The sequence below is a fragment of the Rattus norvegicus genome, chromosome 14 (genome assembly GCF_021556685.1).
Source record: "Rattus norvegicus strain SHRSP/BbbUtx chromosome 14, alternate assembly SHRSP_T2T, whole genome shotgun sequence".
Classification (NCBI taxonomy): domain Eukaryota; kingdom Metazoa; phylum Chordata; class Mammalia; order Rodentia; family Muridae; genus Rattus; species Rattus norvegicus.
The window spans coordinates 6,874,106-6,890,463 of NC_141547.1; the positions used below are offsets into that span (position 1 = coordinate 6,874,106).

At 44.9% G+C, this 16,358-nt stretch overlaps 1 protein-coding gene across 7 annotated transcripts in view; it reads right to left on the reverse strand.

Annotated features, from left to right (window-relative positions):
- Arhgap24 (Rho GTPase activating protein 24) overlaps positions 1-16,358 on the reverse strand; it is a 629,479-nt gene that overhangs the window by 113,863 nt on the left and 499,258 nt on the right. Inside the window, exon 1 of one of the 7 annotated variants that reach the window (XM_087582830.1) lies at positions 13,026-13,069. The gene's annotated coding sequence lies outside the window, so the exon portion shown is untranslated. 7 annotated transcript variants of the gene reach the window in all.

Below are 16,358 nucleotides of genomic sequence, written 5' to 3' on the forward strand. Positions count from 1 at the left end.
GGGGTGGGAGGTGGGGGTAGGGAACTAGGGGTAGCCACCACAAAGTCCCAGATGCCAGGAAAACAAGAGGCTCCCAGGATCCAACAGGGATGACATTAGCTGAAATATCCAACGAAGGGGAGGGAGAACCTGTAGAGACCATATCTAAAAGTTAGGCACGGACACTGGTTGAGGGATGGGGCACCCACCCTTCTCAAAAACATTAGCACAGAATTGTTCTTGTCTAAAGGAAATGCAGGGACAAAGTGTGGAGCAGAGACTGAAGGAAAGGCCACCCAGAGACTGTCCCACCTAGGGATCCATCCCATCTGCAGACACCAAACCCTGACACTATTGCTGATGCCAAGAAGGGCTTGCTGACAGGAGTCTGATATGGCTGTCTCCGGAGAGGCTCTGTCAGAGCCTGACCAATACAGATGCTGATGCTTGCAGCCAACCATCGGACTGAGCCTGGGGGACCCCAATGGAGGAGTCAGGAGAAGGGCTGAAGGAGCTGAAGGGGTTTGCAACCCTCTAGGAAGAACAATAATATCAATATACCAGAGCTCCCAGAGACTAAACCACAAACCAAAGAGTACACATGGAGCGACCTATGGCTCCAACTGCATATGTAGCAGAAGATGGCCTTGTCGGACATCAGTGGGAGGAGAGGCCCTTGGTCCTGGGAAGGCTCAATGCCCCAGTGTAGGGGAATGCCAGGGCAGTGAGGTAGGAATGGGTAGGTGTGGGAAAGCACCCTCATAGAAGCAGGGGGGAAGGAGGAAAGGGATAGAAGGTTTGCAGAGGGGAAACCTGAAAGGGGGACAGCATTTGAAATGTAAATAAAATATCCAATTTAAAAAAAAAAAGAATGAAGACATGGGTTACATTTTGGGGTTTGATACAGATTTAGTTTAGGGAGCTCTCCTATGCCCCAAGAATGGGGCAAAGGACTATCCATTCTCCCTGAATATGTGTTAAGAGCACGCCCCAGTCCAACCTGTTCCAAGAGTAAGTTGCAAGAGATCGGCCGGCCCTTTACTGAATTACCGGGCATCCCATGGAACACCATCTTTCATCCTGTATGGCGAATAGATCGTCTGCCAAAACTTTAAAAGATGACAACCTGAAATGACCTCACTGCGCCTTCCTCCCCATCATTACTTCTATAATCACTGTCTCATAACAACTATTTTCCATCACGAGAGACTCTTACGCTTTTGATACAGCTCAGGACTCAGCCACGCATCAAGCTTGCGTTCTACTGAACCATTACTCTGAATCTCACTTCAAAATAGCAGCAGGTCGGGCCGATAAAGGACAGCCCTTTCAAGGGCTCCATTTTCATGGTCTTGATAAGGCTTTAGAGAGCCAAAGGGAAGAGACCAAGGCGGACGGAGACATTTAGGATAATCAGCAGTTCTACGTGTGATACACGGCTACCTGCCGTCTGCCTGGGTAATCGATTTTAGCTCTCCAGCTGCTTGCACCCTTCGCCCATGAGATTGGTAACACAAGTGAACTGCTGATACAGATAAATGATTCTAAGCCAACCTCAAAGCCATTACCCACAAGTTGTGTCACAATGCTAAAATCATTAGTCGGATTTTGATTTGTAGAAGCTGTGTGTCAGGGTTGTTCGTTCAGCCCAGGAGGAGCCTCTGTGAGCAGTCATCACAACCATCTACTTTGAAAACGCCATGTTCCTTTTTTAAAATATAGAACCAGAAGCACTGAACCCAGTCTCACTAAATATTCCAAACCTCATATTCTCGGCAGTGATGAGTGATGAATGAACCATTTGACACACGTAAGAAGCAATGAGACAGAAACGTGGGGGAATGGCACAGGTCAACTGCAGAGCGGTCCACAGGACCACACGGTCATCAGACCTGAAAAGACAAAAGACCCCGTCCTTCCCACACCTTGTCTCCTCTCCGTGGCTCCCATTCCCACAGCCTTTGTTCTTGGAGACAAGATTTAAAATATAGCTCAGAGAATTATTCCTTGGGTGTCTCCGGTTTACTTAAATATGTCTTAAAGTTAAGGTTTACCCAGTGCTGTGGTTTAAGAGAAAATGACCTCTGGAGGAGCGGTTCTCGGTTCTCCGAACAGCAGCCCTTAGGAGGTGGTACTATTTGAGGAATTTATAACACCATTAGGAAGTGGAGCCCTATTGGGGGAAGCATGACCCTGGGGAGGGTGTTGGGGGGAGGGCAGCCCACCTCACTCCCAGTGCTCTCACTCTGTTCCCATGTGCAGCTGGAGAGGCAACTCTTAGCTCCCTGTGCTGTTGACACCCCCCCCCTCTCTCTCTCTCACACACACACACACACACAGGCACACACACAGCCACTTGCTGTCCTGTCTTCATGCTACAGTGGACTCATCCATTTTAATTGTAAGTCGAAATGAAAAGCCTGTCTCAACTTTGCTTCAGGGTGTAGCGTTTTATCAAAGCAATCAAAAGCACTAAGCGTCGGTTTGATCCATAACGTGCTTCTTTGCCTTGATCTAACCTGTCACACGAGTGACAATTTATTCTGACAGGCGCTTGGTACCGTCCGAGTCATCTTCAGTTCAGAGCACTGCTGCAATATCTTTTTAAAGCCTAAAATATTATACAACTGTGTATGTTCGTGTGTGTGTATATGTGTGTGTGTTTGTGTGTGTTTGTGTGTGTGTGGTATGTATGTGTGTATGTGTTTGTGTGTGTGTATGGTATGTATGTGTGTGTGTGTGTGGTGTGTGTGTATGGTATGTATGTGTGTGTGTGTGTGGTGGTATGTATGTGTGTGGTATGTGTGGTGTGTGTGTATGTGTGTGTGTATGTGTGGTGTGTGTGTATGTGTGTGTGTATGTATGTGTGTGTGTATATTGGATTAATGCTTCATCTTCAGTAATAAGTTACATGTGTAATAAGTTACATGCAAACATAAATAATGTTGGGGGCATTCAATTTTGATAAAAGTTAAAATAGTTGATCAATAGACAGCTTCCATATTCTGACACACAATTCAGATCTCTCTCTCTCTCTCTCTCTCTCTCTATATATATATATATATATATATATATATATATATATATATATATATATATCCCTCTCTGAGTAAGATTCTTCAAGGTAAGGAGTATGTTAAGAATTACACATTTTATTTATTTATTTATTTTTATTAACTTGAGTATTTCTTATTTACATTTCGAGTGTTATTCCCTTTCCCAGTTTCCGGGCAAACGAATTACACATTTTAAATTATTACTTTTATTGTTTGATGTAATTTGCATAATTAATTTTATTGATTCTTCTATGCTTCGTTACTGTTTTCAAGAGTAATGGGCGGCTGCTCCTTTTAACTCATTGTCATGGTTTTCTTTCCCTCTGCAACCAAGTAGGGATCAAAACTTCACTGGCCACGCTCTCAGCTGATTCATTGTTCATGGAAACGTCAGGAGCATTGGTCAGGTTGCTGCAAGTGACTTGTGATGTCTGTGAGAACTTCAAATTCTCAGTGGAGAATAAGAACGTGGCCTGGCTCAGTAGACCATCAAGGAAAAGATGAGCAGAAAACTTGCCAGGGAGAAAGCAGGTCCAGGGCAGGGCTGCAAGGTGGGGCATAGACGCTAAGATGACCGCTCACTGGGTTGTATCTAAAATACATCGTGCCTCAAAACACGTTGCTCAAGGAGGGACAGCGCAGATAAAGTCAGGAGCAGGGGTACCACTTATCTGCAAAAATAACTCCAACGAGAGCTTTTAAAACACACATTTCAGCGTGGTTATTTTGGGGTTCTAAAGACAGATCCAGAAAGATTGAGTCTCTCTTGAGAACCAGTATCCATTATGGTTAAGCCACAGGCTACGAGATCGGATTTGAGCTCTGAGTCAGCCAAGAGGTGACTGGAGTCTGGTTAGCCTCTGTCTCAACTTCCTCAACTGCCCAATTTCTTTATCTGTTATTTATAGCACTCTGGTGAGAAATAAAAGCGTTTGGGTGTGGAGAGCATTTAGGAAAGTGGCAGGCGCATGTGGCCGTCACTCCTGCTATGCAACACAACATTTAAAGAATACTAAGGAACATTGTTAAGACTTTTGAAGTGTTTCTCCTATTGAATTCATGGACAGTGCAGCAGGTCTAAGATCCAAAGGTCACGCAACAGAAGAGCACCCAGCTTTCTATCCCAAAGTTTCATTCATACGTAGGGAATTTATTGGCTATATTATGCACAGTACAATGGTTTTCTAGGATCAGAGTATAAAGTGCATTGTGTGTTCCTTGCGTTCCGAGTTTTAGGGGAGCAGACTCCTTCTCATAATTTACGTTTGTGGCCTAAGCATGAGTCACACCAAGGCCCCACCCGATGGGAGCCTCACTTTTGACCTCCTCTTGTAATGATGAACCTGTTTTCCTGCTATTATAAGCTCCTGCCCAAGATGACTCGGGGCAAAGTTTAGCTCCATCTCTTTAATTTTAAACTCTTCTGTGACTGTTGTCATGTGACCTCCACAACCACAGCTTCCGACTGACCTGAAATTTTAGGCAAAGGGCAACCTGTTGCAGGGCAGCAAAGGGGAACTGAATCGGGAGTCTGCCAGGCCTTTCCTGTCACTCGGAGGGCATTTTCAAACACGCAAACGCCACAAGTCTGGTGTCCTTATAAAAACGAGAGATTTAGACACAGAGACAGACGCACACTGAGAAGGTGATCTGAAGGGACAGAGAGTGAAAACGGCCATCCTCAACTAAGAAGGGCATGAGTCTTCACCCAGAACCTGGGGGAGAAAGTTTGACCGGATCATTTTCTTTCTTCTACTCTGTGACACAAACAAGAGGCGCCACCATTACTCTCGGTTGTAATGGGAAGATCAAAAAGCTCACACACAGATAACACAGTGGTATTGATCTTCTTGCATAGAACTGTCCCTTTAATTCCACCTCCCTGCACCTTTTACAGCTCTTCAAATCATGTGAGAGTCATGTCAATAACTTTTCTTGTGGAGTCACTCCATAAAGGCACGAAGCGTGTTCTCTGATGATCATACCGCTAGAGTTAGTAAGCGGGAAAGCAAATCCATATGGATTTGTTTGTTAAAGAGATGGGCAAGCACTCTGGAGATGGGGCTCAGCTGGTGGAGTGTTGGGCAAGTCTCACAAAGCTCTGGTTTCAATTTCTACATCAACAGCAGTATTGCATGAAGGACCTGGTGAGTAGAGCCTATAAACCCTTCGTGCAACCGGTGGAGGCTGGGGGATCAGAAGTTCAAGGTTATTCTTGGGCTAAATAATGAGTTTGAGGCCAGCCTGGAATATGTGAGACCTTATCTTAAAGAAGAAAAATAGAGGGAGAAGGATGAGAAGGAGGGAAGGGGGAGGAGGAGGAGGAAGAGGAAGAGGAAGAGAAGAAGGAGGAGAAGGAGGAAAAGGAGGAGGAAGAGAAGGAGGAAAAGGAGGAGAAGAAGGAGGAGGAGAAATAGGAAAAGGGTGAGGAGAAGGAGGAGAGGAAAAGGAGAAGTAGGAGGAGGAGGAGGAAGAGGGGGGAGATGATATTAAATTAATATCACCAGCTCAGTAATAAAGTTACACGAATCAGACACAATAAATACAGTCCTCAAAAGACCAGATGACTAACTTCTGGAGTAATTATGGGATGTTGTTTGCTCTCTTACTTGTTTTCTGTTTTCAGATAGTGCCTTATGTAGCTCAGGCTAGCTTCAAATTTCCTCAAGCTAGGTCTTGAACTTGTGATCTGCCTGCTTCTCGTCAAGGACTGTGTTAGGCACTGGCGTGGACCACGGGAATGCGTCTGCTTTCAGATGAATAGAAACAGGTTGTGGCCTGATCGTGGATACTTGGCCAGTATAATGAGGATCGGGCTCATTTCATTGTCTTGGTCTTTCCCTCCTGCCGGCTACTAGCATTCTGGTGGAGCATTTATAACCTGTGGGAGAGCTGGGGCGTTCACACAGAGACAACAGGGCTATTGCTGCGCAAGAACCCCTGGAACAAACATATCACAAACTGGGGGACATCTACATTTGTCCCTGACAAATGGTCCTGTAGTTTGGGGCTCACGCTCACCCCCTTGATTTCTGCCAGAAACCTCAGACTTCCGTTTCTTTCCCTTTGATTTAGCAGGTGCACCACAAGCTGTGTGTTCAAAGCACACGGAGTTTCTCTTTGTTTCTCCGTATGGACGGATAATGCGCTCCTGTAATCAGTGTACCTATGCTTCACTCTTTGTTGTGGCCTTGTGCTGGGCGCGGGGCGGGGGGCGGATCATGGAGGACTTTGAACATTAGATAAATATAACCGAGTGAGTTCAGAGAAGACATCTTGGTGGTGTTTTTAAAAGGTTCTTTCAGGAGCTTTCTTTCTCTTCCCCTGACTCCGTCTCATTTTTTTTTCTCTTATAGATTCATCATCAAACATAGGTGAGTGTCTCTTCTGAGTAGGCTGTTGTGTTGGTGCTGCGGGCGGAAGTCATCGGTAATAAGACATCTGTCTCCGACCATCATTGTTTCCTCTTCATTTCCTACTCATTTCCCTTGTTCTGTTTAATAATCACTGCCTGTCCTTACCTTCCCATCCAGTTAGAAAAATATTGTTAAAATATTGCCGTCTACCAGTTAACTTTTCGTCTGCTGTGAAAGCCTACATAAAGCTAACTTATATGTGACTTAGGTTGATTATACCGATGTAACACATAGGCCCCGAAAGACTAAGTCACTCGCCATCCAAGGGCTCATTCAAGGGTCATGAAGGAGGCCTAGCGTCCCCATTCTGTGTTCATTGCTCACGATAAATATTTCTGATAGTTAAAGCCATCCTCTGCTAACATCTGGTGGGCCCTAGGTGTTCCGCGTGGACATTTTAACACGCACACGTCTGACCTTCATGTCCAGCACTTTGACTAATTTTATTAGTGATTGTTTCCAAAAGTGACCACACCTCCTGGGTGTCAGCTAAAGACAAGCTACAAAATATATACTTTTTAAAAACACACATGCGTTTCTTAACCAATACAATCCCAGGGGCAGAAATTCCAGCTAATCCCAGGTGGCCTGCTTTAGTGGCCGTGGCTTTTTGGGTCCTGTGGATTTGCCTTAATCTGTTGCTGGGAACACTGCACATTGCTCTACACAGGCTGGCAGGCTGGGGAGCTGAGCCTGACTGGTGTTTCAGTGACCAGGTCAGGAGATGGCGTGAGATGCTGTAGGAGGGTCATAGGGGAGTAGGGAGGAGCTGGGGGGGGGTTAACTAGGGTGAATTCCAGGATAAGGAAATCAGCTGGAAGAACAGGCAGTGAAAATAAGAAATCACAGTCTCAGACGACAGGAAGTCTTTTCAGCTGAGGTTCACCATCTTGACAGAATCCTGAATCGCTTGGGGTTCAGTGCAGCCCAGCCTGATACCTCTGGAGAGTCCACACACAGCTCACAACTCCTCATTCCGTTACCCCAACAATGAGAGTCCGGTGGGTGAGTTCAGTCCTGCACACCCCCATTGGGAAGCCAAGTATGGGACCTAGGAATCGGGAGTGGTGTGAGCAAGACAAGGGCCTCTGGCTTATCATGTGACACTCATAAGGGTCCAGCATAGAGCCCATGCTGTGACCACCCCTTCACCACTTGTTAACCTGGGGAACCTGATAGGCCCAAGGGAACACTGGGGCCTCTGTACAGAAGAAGGCCATGGTGGGCCCTCATTTCTGCTACGGCAGAGTGGCTCTCCCCTTGCTTGTGGCAGAGTGGAGACGTTGTAAACCATCTACGTATGCAGATAGTCATGCTGAAACCTGCTTCTATAATACCTCCTGCTTCGTATCCTATGGCTTTGACTCCTGTCCATTGATTTTTGCACATCAGATACTTTTTTTCTTTTACTAGTGGGTCCTTGTACCGGTTTTGATACTTATTATCGACTCTTCCTTCCCCCTGGCTTTGAAATCCCACATGTCTGTCTACTAACTTCCAGCAGGAAATGCGACTGTGACACTGGAATGGAAAGAGAAAACGGGGAGTGAAGACACCCCATCTCCATTCAAACAAGAGATGTATTTCCTCCTTTTTAAAAATACATAATGGATTTTTAAAAAGGGGGGCGGATTTTGAGTGGAAATGCCGTGATTCTGAGGTTCTCTCGGTCAAGGCAGGGGTGGAAATGCTAACTTACCCTATTTTAAAGGTAAGCTCTTGTTCCACTCCTTAACGCCCCACGTACACCGTTTCTGAGTTCAGAAGCAGGAACATTGCAAGGACACTTCGCCAGGTCAGCTAAAAGCTGAATTTCTGTCTAGTTTATACACATCTCCATACATATGCTTGCTGGTCTAGGTGCAGCTGACTTGGGTGCTTGTGTGTGATGGGGAATGGTGCTTCTGTTGGATCAGAACGATCAACATCATTTTGATACCCTCCCTTGAATTTGTTTATGATAATCAAACTGAAAACACAGAAGGTTTGTAGCGAACCTTTAGACAATTCTAACCCAGTGTGTGACTGATTTATTCATTTACTTTTGCTTATGAATATTGGTTGAATAACTACCATGCCAAGTGATGGCTTAAACCAAAAATGAATGGTGAATTTACACAGAACTCATTCTCTAGAGCAATGCAGCCCAGTTGGAGGGTGACTAGGACCCTCATTGGGAAATGTTTACTGTTGAGTTCTCGCTCAAATGATAAGTGCTGTAAGGGCAGGAAATGAACCAAGGTCTTTTAATAAAGAGGATTCATTGCTCGTCAGTCCTTTTAGTGGCTTACAGTACTGACACTCGGGAGGAATTAGAAAGAAGAGAAGATGGTTCTTTGTAGCTACACGATATCATCTCTGGACCCACTGGCATGAACCCATGACTTCTGTCATAGGCTCTCTTCCTCATGAAACTAAGAATGCAAGAAATATTTGTTTAATACTTCATTATCAAGACAGGCAAAAAGCATGGTGATCTTCAAAATATTCCACCAAAGGGGATAATAAAGGCATGTTTTCATTGATTTGAAAAACACTGAAGTGTAATTCTTGGGAATTCTCTTAAAGCCCAATCTGCTGTTATATACTTGGCAGTGATTTCTTTGTGAAGAATCACAAGGCTCAGGAGAAATATTTTGAGGTTGTAATTACATGTCTCAGTGACCTTTCAGTAGTAAGAGTTTGTATGTGTGTGGTGGGTCTTAGGGATGGACCTCAAGGCCTCACATATTAAGCTGGCCCTACATCCCAGAGCTATGGCCCAGCATCTGGATGATTCCTGAAACTGTACATTGCTGAGAATGCTTGGGTTATCAAACGGAGTTTACATTTAATTGGTAACTGGCATTGTGTCTTTAAAATTGCATCTATGGGAAGATGAGTCTCTTTTCTAAACCTGTCTAGTAGGAATAACTCAAATATTGACACAGAAATCATGTTGACCATTATATATATAGATACACACCTCCAATTTCTAAATCCCAACTACAACCTTCTCTATAGTGTTGCTTCTTGAACGCCAACCTATTACCACAAGTGGGGAATAGTAGCCATGACCTCCAAGGGCAAACCGCTATCAAGTCACAGGCCCAAAGAAATGTGTGGGTTACCTCCAGGTTAAGCATAAAGTTCCCATGGAAGGAAAATGACCATCATGGCTGGCCAAGCCCTGTGCCCAAGGAATGCCATCCATATACAAATATGCCAAAATTCAAAACAACAACAACAACAACAACAACTACAACAACAACCCAAACTGCAGTCACGTCCTAGGCATTTTGAAAAGGAATCACCAATACCTTGGATGCTTCCTGTGATAACCACAGTTACCATCTATACTTGTCTTCTAGAAACCACTCTTTCTTCTTCCTCAGAAGACATTGTAATAAGGCCAGAATTGTAATGTAAATAAGGCCAGAAACCAGGGATGCAGGCCAGTTGCTGAAATGTTTTCTAGCATTCCAAAAGCCCGCACTTTTACCCCCCAAACTGCATACATAGAGGATGGTGTCACCTGTCTGTAATCTTAGCTCTCAAGAGACAGAGGCAGGACAATCACAAGTTTAAGGCTGCCCTATGTTACATAGCGCGTTTGAGGTTATTCTCTGCCCTGTGAAGCTGTTTCTCTGAATGAAGGTCTTTTAGGTAGATATTCGAGAAACATCTTCAGTCTACGTCTCCAAAGAACAACCTTGAGCCCCAGGTATTCCTAATTCCGCTTCCAGCCACTTATATTCCCAAATTCTGCTAAAGAGCCCATGGCTACCAGGACACTGGCCTCAGAAGGACACACCCAAGGAAATAGTCTTATCATACTCTCTATTTCCATGCACCCCTTTTCTGCATAACTTAGGACTACCTAAGGGGTCCAGGAGGAAGCCCGGGAGCCCTGCACAAATTCATCCTCCTATGGGAATCTATGCTTCCTTGAAAGAAGCTAATAAGAAGAATGTAAGTTAGGGGCTAAAGTGCCAGAGAAAAGTTACTTCGTGTGCTGGAAGCCACCTCCACGAACCACATGGTCCTCAGCCCAACTTAAAGAAACCCTGTGTTGGTGGGTGGAGACAATTCATGTAGGTTGACAGGCTACCAAGCAAATGACAGGGGTGCAAAGCGCAACAGAGAATTGTTGCCTGCACACTGAGCCTATATCTCTATCTTCCCCTTTCACCTATTTCCTGTTCAGGCAGTGAGCAGATCACTCGGCCTCTGAGAAGTTAGGGGTCTTCTTAGGGATAAAACATTGCTGACCCCTCGCCAACGGCACCAATCAAAAGAAGTGTCGTTTAATAAATTAAGGATGTGGTAGTAACTTTAAAGTCTCGATTAAAAAGCATAACTCTGGAAGAAAGAACAGCGGAAGCAAAACCACAGCGTGCTAAGATTCATAATTAAAAAAAAAAAAACCTCTAGATAGTTGTCTAGTATAAATAGCAAACCATCATTCCCTTTCGTTAAGGGTTTTTTTTTTTTTTTTGGTTCTTTTTTTCCGGAGCTGGGGACCGAACCCAGGGCCTTGCGCTTCCTAGGTAAGCGCTCTACCACTGAGCTAAATCCCCAGCCCCTCGTTAAGGGGGTTTAATTGCATTGGAGTAAATGTGTGAGGATAGGCCGTATGGTTTGAGATCGGGGCCTTTAATCCGTAAACTTTCTGGATCTGTTTCCATGAAGTCAGCTTGCCATTTAAGAATAAACACTGACCCAAGGTCCTTCCCCCCGGCTTAGGCTGATTATGTCTCATCCAGGGCGACTGCCTAACATTCTGCATGAAAGACGAGCATGGGTACAAACAGACCACACTTGAACGCCCGAGCCTGATGTCATTAGAGAGCTATGGATATGCGCGTTTCTATCACAGGGAGATATCACAGCGCCTTCCCTGTCACTCAGTTAAAGTCATTTCATCGAATGAGCCAAACTGTGGCTTGTGGCAGGAGACACCCAGCACAGTCAAGGTTTCAACATGAGGGACAGCCATTATCGATCCTGTGATTATCATTATCGGCTGTGACGTGAACCTGTGGTTCCGACTCACTTGAAAATCAGAGGGTAGAACCAGGTTACCCCTGAGAATCAATTCATAGCATCTTAGATTCAGAAACCGAGAAGCCGTGAGCATAGTTTTCAAGGTGTGGAGCACTCCCTGTGTATGAGGAACCAGGTGACATTCTAGATTGGGGCTTCCAAACGTTCCTGCCAAGCCAACAGCAGGAGAACCAGCCATTTTGATGTTTTATGTTCCGTGATTGCTTTAAGCAACTTTCATATGAATTGGATTTTAGTTGAACACATTCACTTTATTCATTTTCAAAGTCCACCCACAAGTAAACTAATTCTAAGGAACACTTGAAGGTGTTATGCTGATTGTCTTACTCTGCCCCAGAAGCCTACTTAACACATTCCACAGGGTGACAGTGTATCTTATTAATAATGCTCATTCTTGGTTTCGTTTCTGCTGATCCCAAGTTCCCTTAGGAACGATACTCTTCTTTCAACGAGAAACGCCGCATCTGAGGAGGTAGGGTGCTTTGCTGTTCTTTTCCAATTGCTCTTCGATTAGTTACAGTGACCTTTCCTAATTAGCCTTCCTAATTTTTTTTCTAATCCTCCTTATACAAAAGCTGAATGCTATACTTTCCCTTTTCTGAAGTGTGACTCATGGCCGAATATATGCCATATATTTATTTAGTCACTACAGAACCATACGCCTTCTTCACATGTTTTATACGTTTGGCTTAGGAGTTAACATGCTGAAGTGGCTAAGGATTAAGGACCATCTGTTTACCCAAGAACATGGTTCAGTCACTGTTCTGAGAACTTAGGATGTGTGCTATGTCCCCGCACACTTTCACAACCTCATGCAGTGTCTGTGTTATCTAGCAGACACAAAACTTGAGGTTTACAATTTAGATGCACTCATAAAAACAGCTTACATGCTGTTAGGTTAATTAGAAGCATATCGGAGGATAAGAATTATTGGGGTTTTTTTTTGTTGAGATATTTTAAAAATCACAGAAGCATGTGCTGACACTCACACACAAACACACAAACATGAACACACGTGCACACACACAGATGACCAAGTAGTTTCATTTTGATAAGCAAATACATAGATAGAAACCCCACACTACTTCTGTCTGAGAGACTCCACTTTAGAAAGTTTCTGTGCCTTGCGTGTGGGTAAACAAAGAACACATCACATCATAAACTTAAAAAATAGTATTTCAGCCTTACCCCTAAAGCAGTTTCACACACATTTGGGTTAGCTCTGAGTCTGTGTAAGGACAGCTATGACACCTGGTAGCAGCGATTAAAGGAAGGACTCAAGGAGACAACACTGAAAGACCACGTTTCGGGGAGGAAGAGCAGCTCCTCGTCCAATCTGTTGCGGTGATCCAGACACACACCCGGGAGAGCTGAATGGCCTCTCGTGGCAAACAAGGGCATAAAGCCACACACAGTCCACAACCTGAAGTCGTGGTGATAGACGGACCCTCCCCCCCAATTATGTAGCATAATCAACAGCAATGCCTAGCAATTTATCTCTGAATTAAAGAAAAACCCCCGCTCTCACCTTGCACACACAGTGGTCAGTGACAGATGCAGGCTGGGAGAGACAGCAGCTGCTCTGTCCTGAGCGGCTTAGTGCATATTCGAGCCGGCTCAGGTCCCACTCTGTTTGCTCAATGCAGTTTCTCCCATGACTCCATCACTCAGGAATGGCAACCACGGCTCTCTCACTCTCTCAGCTCCAGTGGAGTCCCTGGCTATTGAGCCCAGGTAAAAAATGCTGAGTTCTGCAAGGTTACTACAAGGTGAACACAAGCGGAAGGGGCGGGGGGCGGGTAGATGGGAGGGGCCGTGAAGACCCTAAACTCCAGACACCTTGCCTTTGGAGGGAGTCTAAGCCCCATAAATCAGAGCTGGGACGATAGGAGGTCAGAGAACAGTGAAGCTGAGATTCTGAAATGGCATCGGGCCAATCAGCCAACCCAGGGACATGCTTCAAGCAAGGAGCGCACTCTCTCTCTCTCTCTCTCTCTCTCTCTCTCTCTCTCTCTCTCCCTATCTCTCTGTCTCTCTCTCCTTATCTCTGTCTCTCTGTCTCTGTCTCTCTATCTCTCTATCTCTCTGTCTCTCTCCTTATCTCTCTGTCTCTATCTCTCTGTCTCTCTGTCTGTCTCTGTCTCTCTCTATCTCTCTCTGACTCTCTCCCTATCTCTCTGTCTGTCTTTCTGCCTCTGTCTCTGTCTCTCTATCTCTCTATCTCTCTGTCTCTCTGTCTGTCTCTGTCTCTCTCTATCTCTCTCTGACTCTCTCCCTATCTCTCTGTCTGTCTTTCTGCCTCTGTCTCTGTCTCTCTATCTCTCTATCTCTCTGTCTCTCTGTCTCTGTCTCTGTCTCTCTCTCCCTCTCCCTCTCCCTCTCTCTCTCTCACACACACACACACACTCACACTCACACTCACACTCACACTGGCAGGCAGGCATCAGTGTAGCTACACTAATTAACTAGATTCTTCCACTTTTCAAGCTAGAAAGGCTCTGGTGATATTTCCCAGGTAACAAAGTTTAAGAGGGATCCGATACAATGAAGACACTCGCCAGAATCAAGTAAGGCCTGTAAGAGAAGAATACTTTTTGATTCATACTAACTCAGGTCTTTATGTGGGGCACACCGTGGAGTTACGCAACCATCCCCCATGCTGGAGAAATACCTCTGATGAGGTAGGCTTTTGTGACGCTGACAGAATCAATTGAAAATTTCTCATAAAAATTCCTGCCATTCCTTTTCAAGAGTGGTCTTGACTTACACACATATTTTAACCCTGGCAGGCGCCAAGCAGGCATTTCTTCAGTAACACGCACGTGAATGCTACAGACTGGTGTAAATGTCACGGGTGATTCCCGATCTATGGTTTCGAGTTTCTAGTTGTGGTATTTTGATGTTCTCTAAGGTGAGGTAGGAGTGAAAATGCTTTATGAAACACATTTTTAGTCGCATGTTTATCCTACAGGCATGTGATTAGTTACTGAGCTGTACAGTGATTGTATGAATTAGAGGCTAGCCCCGCCCTTTAGCGGCTTCCCCTGCCTTCCAAATTCTGTTCACCTGCTGTGCACTATCCTCTGAGGCATCAAGAAGCCTGATGAAGAAAGCAGTTTGTTGCCAGCATCTGCTTTGTCTATTTCCTGGGCTGGAGGGGGTGAGCTGGAACAATGCGCAGGTCCAAATGCTTTGTATACTGTGGAATCCTGGGGAGATGGCACTCAATTGACCTGCTGTGGCCTGTGAACTGATGGCCATTTGCTAGGACTCCTTGGACTCTATGGAGACTGACTGCTTAGAGTGGGCTATAAATAGAGTTAAAGGTTTTATTGAACTGCTGTCCTCTTGTGGTAGTCTTGATGGCAGTCACTGTATGGCCAGAGTGAGTTAATTGTGAGCAACGTGACCTCCGTCTAGGCCCTGAGGGAAAATGGACCAGACCAGTTGAAACTCTGTTTTGCCCATGTGCAAGACAGGTTTCACGGTTAACCTGGTGTCCTGGTGGACTCTTGTTGGTGGGGGGGCTGGAGAAGACAGTTAATGAAGGGGAAAGTTTGGAGACGGACGGAACGCCAAGTTCGCTGTTGAGTTAGCTCAGTAGCACACGCATCTGGGCATTAATGCTAATGTTCTTACAATGACTTGTGCATTATTTAGAAGTTAGGCTGCGGGAGACACAGAGGAGGGAGACGGTAAAGAGCAAGAAATGAACTAATACTGTGGCCCCATCTGTGTCCTATGAAATACACAGGGCTGGGAGGGAAAGGAAAGAATGTTACCTCTGTTAATTCTCATAATAACCCTAGGAGGTAGCTGCTGTTATCCCTTTCAGCGATGAGAATAATTAGCCTGCACACTGTTAACTAGTGATTAGTGGAGCTTAAATTACAGCCAAGTCCTTCATGACCCAGAGTTCCCATAGCCTGCACAAGTCAGTTAACTTATAACTTTCTCAGAGATGGATTAATTCTGGGTTTTATATAGTGCAAAGGCAGAAATGCAACTTAACAAGAAATGTCCTATATTGTATTTACAAGGCAAGCCAACTTACATGGTGTGCGACGATTTTAAGGAAAATACGCTTGCATATTTTTCAGCATTGAACTAGTTGCAGGATGCAGAAAAAGTGATTGGGAGTTTTAGATTTACTTTATTTGTAACTGTGTGTATGTATGTGTGCATGTCTGTATGCAGGCACATGCATACTGAGTGTGTTTCCAAAAGAGGCCATAAGAGGGCACCAGATCTCTTGCAGCTGAGGATACAGGTGTTTTTGACTGGCCCGACACGCATGCTGGGAAACAAACTTCTCTAAACCGATGAGCCATCTCCCCACCCCTCTTCCCATGAATACGTTTTGATATTATGTGTCAATATTCTTTCTGTAGTTTGATATTATGTGTCAATATTCCTTCTGTAGGATTCCTTCTGTGGTCCGGATGGCGGAAAGTATTTGAAATCTTATAGAAACAAAGCTTTATAGTGTCACCCCCCCCCATTACTCCCACCACACACACACAGAATATACTGCAACAGGGCAACAGGCCATTCCCTCAGGACCCAGGAGGCCTGCATGGGTGGTCATGGCCAGCTGCTTTTCCAGCTATGTGTTGTATCCAGGGCTGTATGAGGAAGCTCATGTGCACAGGCATAAAAACTCCTGCTCTTTAGCCAGTGGAACCTTGAGGGTAAATCTCTTAAAGCACAGGGCTCGCAGTCTCTAGTCCTTGATATAATATTCAGGTGTAATTAGGACTGATTCCTGTTTTTACATTGCAAATTGTGAGGTGTGTATAGTGTTGCATTATCCTGCGTTTTGCATAGTACATGATGTAATGATGTATTGCTAGATAGCGTG